Source organism: Sorex fumeus, unplaced genomic scaffold (assembly GCF_029834395.1).
Source record: "Sorex fumeus unplaced genomic scaffold, SorFum_2.1 ptg000044l, whole genome shotgun sequence".
Lineage (NCBI taxonomy): Eukaryota > Metazoa > Chordata > Mammalia > Eulipotyphla > Soricidae > Sorex > Sorex fumeus.
The window spans coordinates 11,879,805-11,887,823 of NW_026606101.1; positions in this window are offsets into that span (position 1 = coordinate 11,879,805).

The window sequence follows — 8,019 nt, forward strand, 5'->3', positions numbered from 1 at the left end:
CAGGACATCCTTGAACCCTTTCTTTTTTTCACACCCCATTTCAATCTATTAGCAAATTCTGACTTCCCCAGTTTTCCAGTGTATCCTGTGTTCCATCTCTTCTCACCTCATTGCCTCTTCTTTTCTTCTAAACTATGGCCTCAGGTCTCTCCTAGAATATGGCAATATCCTCCTAAATGATGATCTTGATTTTATCACCCTCTTATCACCCCTCTATTATTATTTGGTGTACGGACCACTTTCAGCAGTGCTCAAGGACCACATCTGGTAGTGCTTGGGAACCATATGTGGTGCCAGGATTGGAATCACTGTCCTTACTAAAATTGCAGTCTAGAAAAAAGCCTTAACAGGGGCTGGAGTGATAGCACAGCAGGTAGGGTGTTTGCCTTGCATGTGGCCAACCCGGGTTCGATTCCCAGCATCCCATATGGTCCCCTGAGCACTGCCAGGAGTGATTCCTGAGTGCAAAACCAGGAGTAACTGCTAAGCATCACCAGGTGTGACCTGAAAAGCAAAAAAAAAAAAAAAAAAAAAGCCTTAACCTTTGTACTCTTGTTCTTGTTTTATTATTTTTAAAAAATTGGAGTTTTGGGAGCTGGAGCGATAGCACAGCGGATAGGGCGTTTGCCTTGCACGCGGCCGACCCAGGTTCGATTCCCAGCATCCCATATGGTCCCCCCGAGCACCGCCAGGAGTAACTCCTGAGTGCAGAGCCTGGAGTAACCCCTGAGCATCGCCGGGTGTGACCCAAAAAGCAAAAAAAAAAAAAAAATTGGAGTTTTGGGGCTATACCTAATTTGGAGCAGCCAACTGGTGTCAGCTGCATGCAAAGCAAGCACCTTAACCCCTGTACTATCTCTTTCCAGCTTTAAAAGAAATATTTTTGGAGATTATTAGAAGAGAGTAGAGGATTATAGACGTCTTGCATAGCTGCTCCCAGTTTGATCTCCAGCACCACATACTATTCCCTGAGTATTGCCAGGCATGGCTCCAAAACAAAAGCAACCAAAAGGGTGAATATGAAAAAAATGAAAATGAGCAGACCAGGATGCTGAGTGCTAGGAGAGCTGGCCGCTGGCCATGGACACCACAGACCCAGAGAGAGGTCTGGGGAAGGAACAAACTCTCACTGAGAACCCTCAGGCTGAAATCCCAACTTCAATTTCCCTATTGAGCTGTTAAAACTTTTAAACCTTTTAAAATGGTGAGCAATTTGTCAGCAAAGAAGTTGGCAGCCAAGTTGGGTAAGGAGGAAAAATATTAGCATCTTTCCACTGGTCATTTCTTCCCACTTTCAGCACTCGCAGGCCAGAACGAGTATCCATTATTAATAGATGGATGTTTTATTAAAGGTATAAAGACCAAAGATTTGTAACTTTAATAATCCAGAGCCTTATTTTAAATTCTCCAACATTATTATTTATTGATCAGCGGCGAGAGATTTCTTTTGCCATTGCCAAACTGCCAATTCCTGGAGGAGAAATAGAAGTGGTGGAATTAGAACTTGCCTTGGCTCTGACTAACTGGAGGCTGTAGTGCCAAAGTCCCACAGAACGGGCTTCCCCCAGGCCAAAGTTAGGGCATTCGTCTAATAGGGGAGACAGAAAGCCAGACCATTTTATGAACAATGTAAGAACTGGGAGTGGGTGAGGAGTAGACATGAGGGAATAAGTTTTCCTCAAGAAGGGATTGGAGCAATAGTAGCACTATAGCACTGCAGCACTGTCCTCCCGTTGTTCATCGATTTGCTTGAGTGGGCCCAGTAACATCTCCATTGTGAGACTTGTTGTTACTGTGTTTAGCATATTGAATACGTCATGGGGAGCTTGCCAGGCTTTGCTGTGCAGGCGAGATACTCTCGGTAGCTTGCCAGGCTCTCCGAGAGGGGTGGAGAAATAGAACCTGGGTTAGCCGGGTCGGCCACGTGCAAGGCAAACGCCCTACTGTTGTGCTATTGCTCCAGCAGTTAAGTTGCTTACCTTGCATACAGCTGTCCCAGGTTCAATTCTCAGCACCCCAAGCCCTACCGGGAGTAATCCCTGAGCTCAGAGCCAAGAGTAAGCCCTGCGCACTGAATGGTGTGACCAAAAAACCAAAATATGTTCTCCTCAGGGAGCCAGAAAGATAACAGCAAGCAGGGCTGCATTGCACATGGTCTACCCAGGTTTGATTCCAGGAACCACATATGGTCCTCTGAGCACTACCAGGAGTCATTACTCCCAACAGAGCCAGGAGTAAGTCCTGAACACTGCCAGGTATGATTCAAAAACCAAAAATGAATCAAAGAATAAAGAGACATAAGCTAGGTGTGACATGAACTATGATTTACCACAATTGTCAGCGGGGAAGGGGGGATGTGGTCCCATAATAGTGTCAACCAGAAGGCAGGGAGGGCTGGTGCAGCTGTCCAGGCAGGGCTGCAGGGGTCTTGGTCACCAGTGTGGCAGGTGGCTTGGAGTCTAGGGACATCCTGGAGGTGGAATTTGCAGGACTTGGTAATGATGACAAGATAATTCTTCCTACCGTTTTTTATTATCTTTTAATTTTTTATTGAATCACAGTGATATACAAATTTTCAAAGTTGTTCACAATTGGATTTCAACATATGTCCCTTCACCAGTGTACTTTCCCCACCACTATTATCCTTCCTTTTGAGGTGACTTAGGTCCTTCCAGACTCTCCTTCCCACCTCCAAAAGAGAAAAAAAAATTTATTTCAAAATGTTCAAGAGTTCAAGTTTTTAGAATTCAAAAAAAATCTGTTGTATATATCCTGATGAATATAGAACAGAACAGATCTACTATAGATATTATAGACAGAACAGTTGAACAAAAGCGAGCTGACCAAAAAAGTAGGTGTCAGGTGATTGCATTTATATGAAATTTCATTTATATGAAATTCAAGAACAGACAAAATTCATTGATGGTGAGAGAAGTCAGGGTAATGGCTATCTTTGACTGGTACTGACTGGGAGAGAAACTTCTGAAAATATCCTGTCTTGACCTGGATGGAGCTGATGTGAGTGTATACAAAGATTCATTGAATTATACATTTATAACATGGATTCTTTGTTATATAGAACTCATACTTTATATAAAAAGATTTTTTTTTGCTTTTTTGGGTCACACCTGGCGATGCACAGGGGTTACTTCTGGCTCTGCACTCAGGAATTACCCCTGGCGGTGCTCAGGCGACCATATGGGATGCTGGGAATCAAACCAGGTCAGCCGCGTGCAAGGCAAACACCCTACCCACTGTGCTATCTCTCCAGCCCCTAAAAAGTTTTAATGAATGTATTTCTTTATTTGTTTTTTGGGCCACACCCAGCAGGTTCAGGGCTTACTCCTGGATCTGCACCTCTAGTAGGGTTCACGGGACCATACAGGGTCCCAGGGAATTAAACCCAGACTAGCCACATGCAAGGCAAGTGCCCTACCCACTGTACTATCTCTCTAGCCCCTATAAAAGCTTTTTAAAGAGATAGATTAATGTTTCCCTCAGACTTTCTCCACCCTTAAATAAAATTCAGATAATGCCCTCTGAGTACATGCTTTCCATTCAGAAGACTCACGTTCAATCCTCAGCATCACATGGTTCCCTGAGCACTGCTGGGTGTGGCCCCCAAACCAAAAAAAATCACATAGTGACTGCACACTTATTGAGTGTCTTCTTTGTACACAGCCACTCAAGCAAGAGAAATGGCACAAGCAAAGGTAGGTGAGGCTTGGTTTCTGCCGACAGCAGCCGACATTTGTCTGGACTTAGAACAAGGCTTACAGTGGGCAGGGCCACTGAGGACCAGCTTGATGCTACCAAGAACCTGCTCCCATACACCCCAAAAGAGCCTCTCCTGGCCTGAAAAGCCTCTCCATGAGCTGACTGTCCTGATCAGAAGGCAGCTGATATGAAGCCAGCATGGAATGGGTCACTTTGTGTCAGGAGTAGATGCAGCATTGATCAACAGGTGCCCTGGACACAGTGACTCAGGAGTGGGGAACATTTTTTCTTCCATGGGTCCTTTGGATATTTATAATCTCATTCACAGGCCATACAAGACAGGCAGACAGGCTGGAGTGTGTCTGCCCTCTCATGAACTAGGACCAGGGTACAGAATTTCATGGTCTGTATTTGGCCAGCAGGCAGAATGTTCTTCAGCTCTATATAAGAGTGGGTCGTACCCATAGGACAAAGGTAAGGCAAGAATCAGCAGGACAGAGAATTAGGAAGGACACCGAGAAACTTTCCGCTCCTGGCATGAGCCAGGAGACAAGCACTCAGCAGAATCAGGGTCTGAAGGAAGACTCATAGACAGACCAGAGATACCCAATTTCGACCTAAAGTTCTACAGCAAGGTAGAAATGGATCCTGGCCAAGACTCCACACATTCTGGTGTGTGTGTGTGTGTGTGTGTATGTGTGTGTGTGTGTGTGTGTGTTCTAGTAGTTCACAGTGCCATGGGTCTTGAACCAAGAGTCTCACACAAGAAATACTTGAGTACTACCACTGAGTCACATCCCTGCTCCTGGCCCCTCTCCCCCACACACACACCTTCTGAACCCAACGTGCTTCTCCTCACCATCCCAGCAATATCCCAAGATTCCTTTTTGCTTGTTTTTCAGACCACACACAGCAATGCTCAGGGCTTACTCCTGGCTCTGCACTCAGGATTTACTCCTGGAGGTGCTCAGGAGACGATATGGTATGCCAGGGATCAAACCTGGGTCAGTGCATGTAAGGCAAATGTCCTACCTGCTATACTATTGCTCTGACCCCACCAAGATCATTTTTATTTCCTCATCTGGAAGCTCCACATGCTGTTACCTGTATATTCTACTGAAAAAAAAATCTTTTTTTCTCCATTCTTAGGACAATTTACATCATCTTAGCAGTGGAGGTGTAACCATCCCACACCACCCACTTTGAATCCACATCGTTACCTTATGGGGAAACATAAACAAACCCTAAGAGCAATAATTAGTTCAAAATTCAGGCGAGGTTTATGGAACGTGAACCGTTTGGTAATCGGCTGGGGTGTTGCCATGAGGTGGTAATTAATTTGGGGTTTTTTTCTCCCTTAAAATGTTTTACTTAATTAAGGGAGGTTCTGATTTATGTACAACCCACCCCCACCCCACCGGGTTGTGTGTAAGACAAAGAAAATTCGGATGTCTCCTGGCCATGTTTTTCATCGAATTATTTCATTACATTCAGATACACTTTTGCCACACTGATTATGGCAGATCCTGGAGTTATGAACTCATAAATACTCGGGGGTAAGCGGGAGGAGCACACTTAATAGGAAATGTTCTCATAATCAAAAGAATATTTCAAGCTGTGACAATGCGAGGCAGGAGAGGGAAGGGGGAGCAGCTTTTTCTTCAAAGAATAATGAATGCTAAAATGAGCCCAGCACCTGCAGCTGTGTCTACAGCTGGCCCTCAAACCTCAGGGCATGGAGGGTGACGTCACCTGCACCCAGTCCTAGACCCACTGTAACTTACCCTGAGCTGAGAGTTTTTATTTTGGTCTTATGCTGAGGGTCAAACCAAAGTCCACTGCTTGCAAGGCAAATGCCTTACTCTTATATTTGATTTAGGCTGTGGAGCTGATTGATAGTTTGTTCTTTTATTTATTCAACCAATATTTAGTGAGTGCAACTTTGCATGTGGGAGATCTTAGTTCAATCGCCAACACCGCACAGTCCCCTGAGCATTGCTGAGAGCAATTCCTAAGCACCAAAAAAACAAAAAGCACACTTTTTTTTTAAGTTCAGACCCTTTATACTTAGAACAGGGGGGAGGGGAGGTGTCAGCTACTCCTTTCGCCCAACAAATGTCCCTGGACCTATAAGACTCTCACAGACACATCTCCAACCCAGCTCCACTTCCCAGGGACTCAGCCTCAGCTGACCATGGGGTTTCTGTGTTTTATTTTGTTTTGTTTTGAATTTGGGGCCACCCCTAGTGGTGCTCAAGGCTTACTCCTGGCTCTGCACTTGGGTTCATTCCTGGTGGGACTCAGGGGATCAACCTGATTCAGGCATGTGCAAGGGAATTGTCTTACCTACTGTACTTTCTCTCCAGCCCAAATAACCCATCTGGTGCCACCAGGCTTTCTCTTTTCTTGTCTGCTGATGATAGCCTCGACATTACTCATGGATCACAATGCTTAATTCTGCTCAACTAGACAGACCATCATAATCCTTCTCAACACAGTGCTTCCAACTGCAATTACCCTGAATCATAGGAGAAAAAACCATGAAGCTAAACTTCAGATCCAAAGCAGTAGGCCAGTGGAGGGAATCTTCCATTCCAACCTACTATGAACCCACCAAGAGAGTTAACATCTTACACAAGACCTTGTAGACAGATGAGGTTAAAGATTCCAGTATTGGGGGCTGGAGTGATAGCACAGTGAGTAAAGCATTTGCCTTGCATGCATCCAATCCAGGTTTGATTCCTAGCATCCCATATGGTCCCCCGAGCACCGCCAGGAGTGATTCCTGAGTGCAGAAGCCAGGAGTAAGTAACCCCTGTGCATCACCGGGTGTGACCCAGAATGCAAAAACATAATAAATAAATAAAGATTCCAGTATCTTCCCAAGTCTTGGGTTTCCGCAAAATTCACAGAAACCACTGGAAGCCTTAGATGTCCATCCTCAAACCATGGAGGAGCCATTCCTTCATACAGCTGATGGCTGTATCCCTAAGGATGACGTCTGGGCCCACAGAGCAGCTTCAGTCTACACTTTCCCTGCTCCTCAGGCAAGCATCAAGTAATCTGAAAGCCATTTGATGGTCCAGGACAGTTGAACAAAGTCATCAGAATCTTGGCTCACACACCTCCTTTCACTGGACCTTGATTGAGAAAAAAGAAACGCCTTTCCTCTTGCACAGAGGGATGAGCATGTCTTCCATGCAGAAGGCCTGGGTTCAATCCCCAGCACTGGGTTCTGTGGGTGACCCCTAAGTGCTTAGTCAGTAGGAGAGGCCAGCACCACCAGGTTTGACCCCAGAAAAATCTCTCTTCATTTTCCCAGAAGAGCAGCACCCTCCCTAAATGGCTCTGCTCTGACTGTTGTTATTGTTGTTGTTGTTATTGATCTTCTTTGACTTCTCTGTGGCCAGAAATAAGGAATCCAATTCAATTCTGAGCTGATTTGGCTTCCAGGGCAAAATGTATCCATTCAACGGCTGGGAGCCATGCCAGGCCCACTAGGTTAGAGGTTAGAGGGGCTGGTGCTCATCCAGAGCTCTGCGCCTTCAGGGGCCCCTGCCAGCTGTCAGCTGTCTCCTTCCTTCTCTGCAGACCCCCAGCTCTGATGATGGGGCCATGGCATAAAGCAGAAGACTCTGCCAACGCTTGGACCTTGAGCACCTCCATGGTTGAGCTCCCACCCAACCACCACTCAGGAGCATGAGATGCCGCCTGCGGGCTGCGGGGCCAGTTCCACATGGGTTCCAGTCCTGGCACTGCCCGCTGTGGGGCCTCAGGCTACTCCTGGCTCTGAGCCTTGGTGCCCTTGTCTGTAAGAGAAATAGGAAAGCAGCGTCCAGCGGGCTATAGAGGCAAGATTCCTGCTTCTGCTGCTGGTGGTCAAGCTCTCCTTCTCTCCCTCAGTGCCTCTAGCATGCCCTTCTCCTTCCTGAGAGGGCACGTACTCCACTCTTGGCCCTACTCTCTATCCTGTCTTTACTCCATTTTGATTCCTCTTCCTCTTCCTCTCCAGGAGAAAGGAGAAGGAGAAGAAGGAGAGGGAGAAGGAGAAGGAGAAGGAGAAGGAGAAGGAGAAGGAGGCATGAGACCTGGATTCTCCTCCTCTTTCTCCTCTTTCTCGTTCTCCTTCTCTTTCTCCATCTCCTTCTCCTTCCCCTTCCCCTTCCCCTTCCCCTTCTCCTCCTCCTCCTCCTCCTCCTCTTCCTCCTCCTCCTCTTCCTTCTCTTCCTTCCCATGCCACGGATGGAACTCAGGGTCTTACCCTTGCAAGACAAGTGCTCTACTGCCGAGTCACACCTCTCC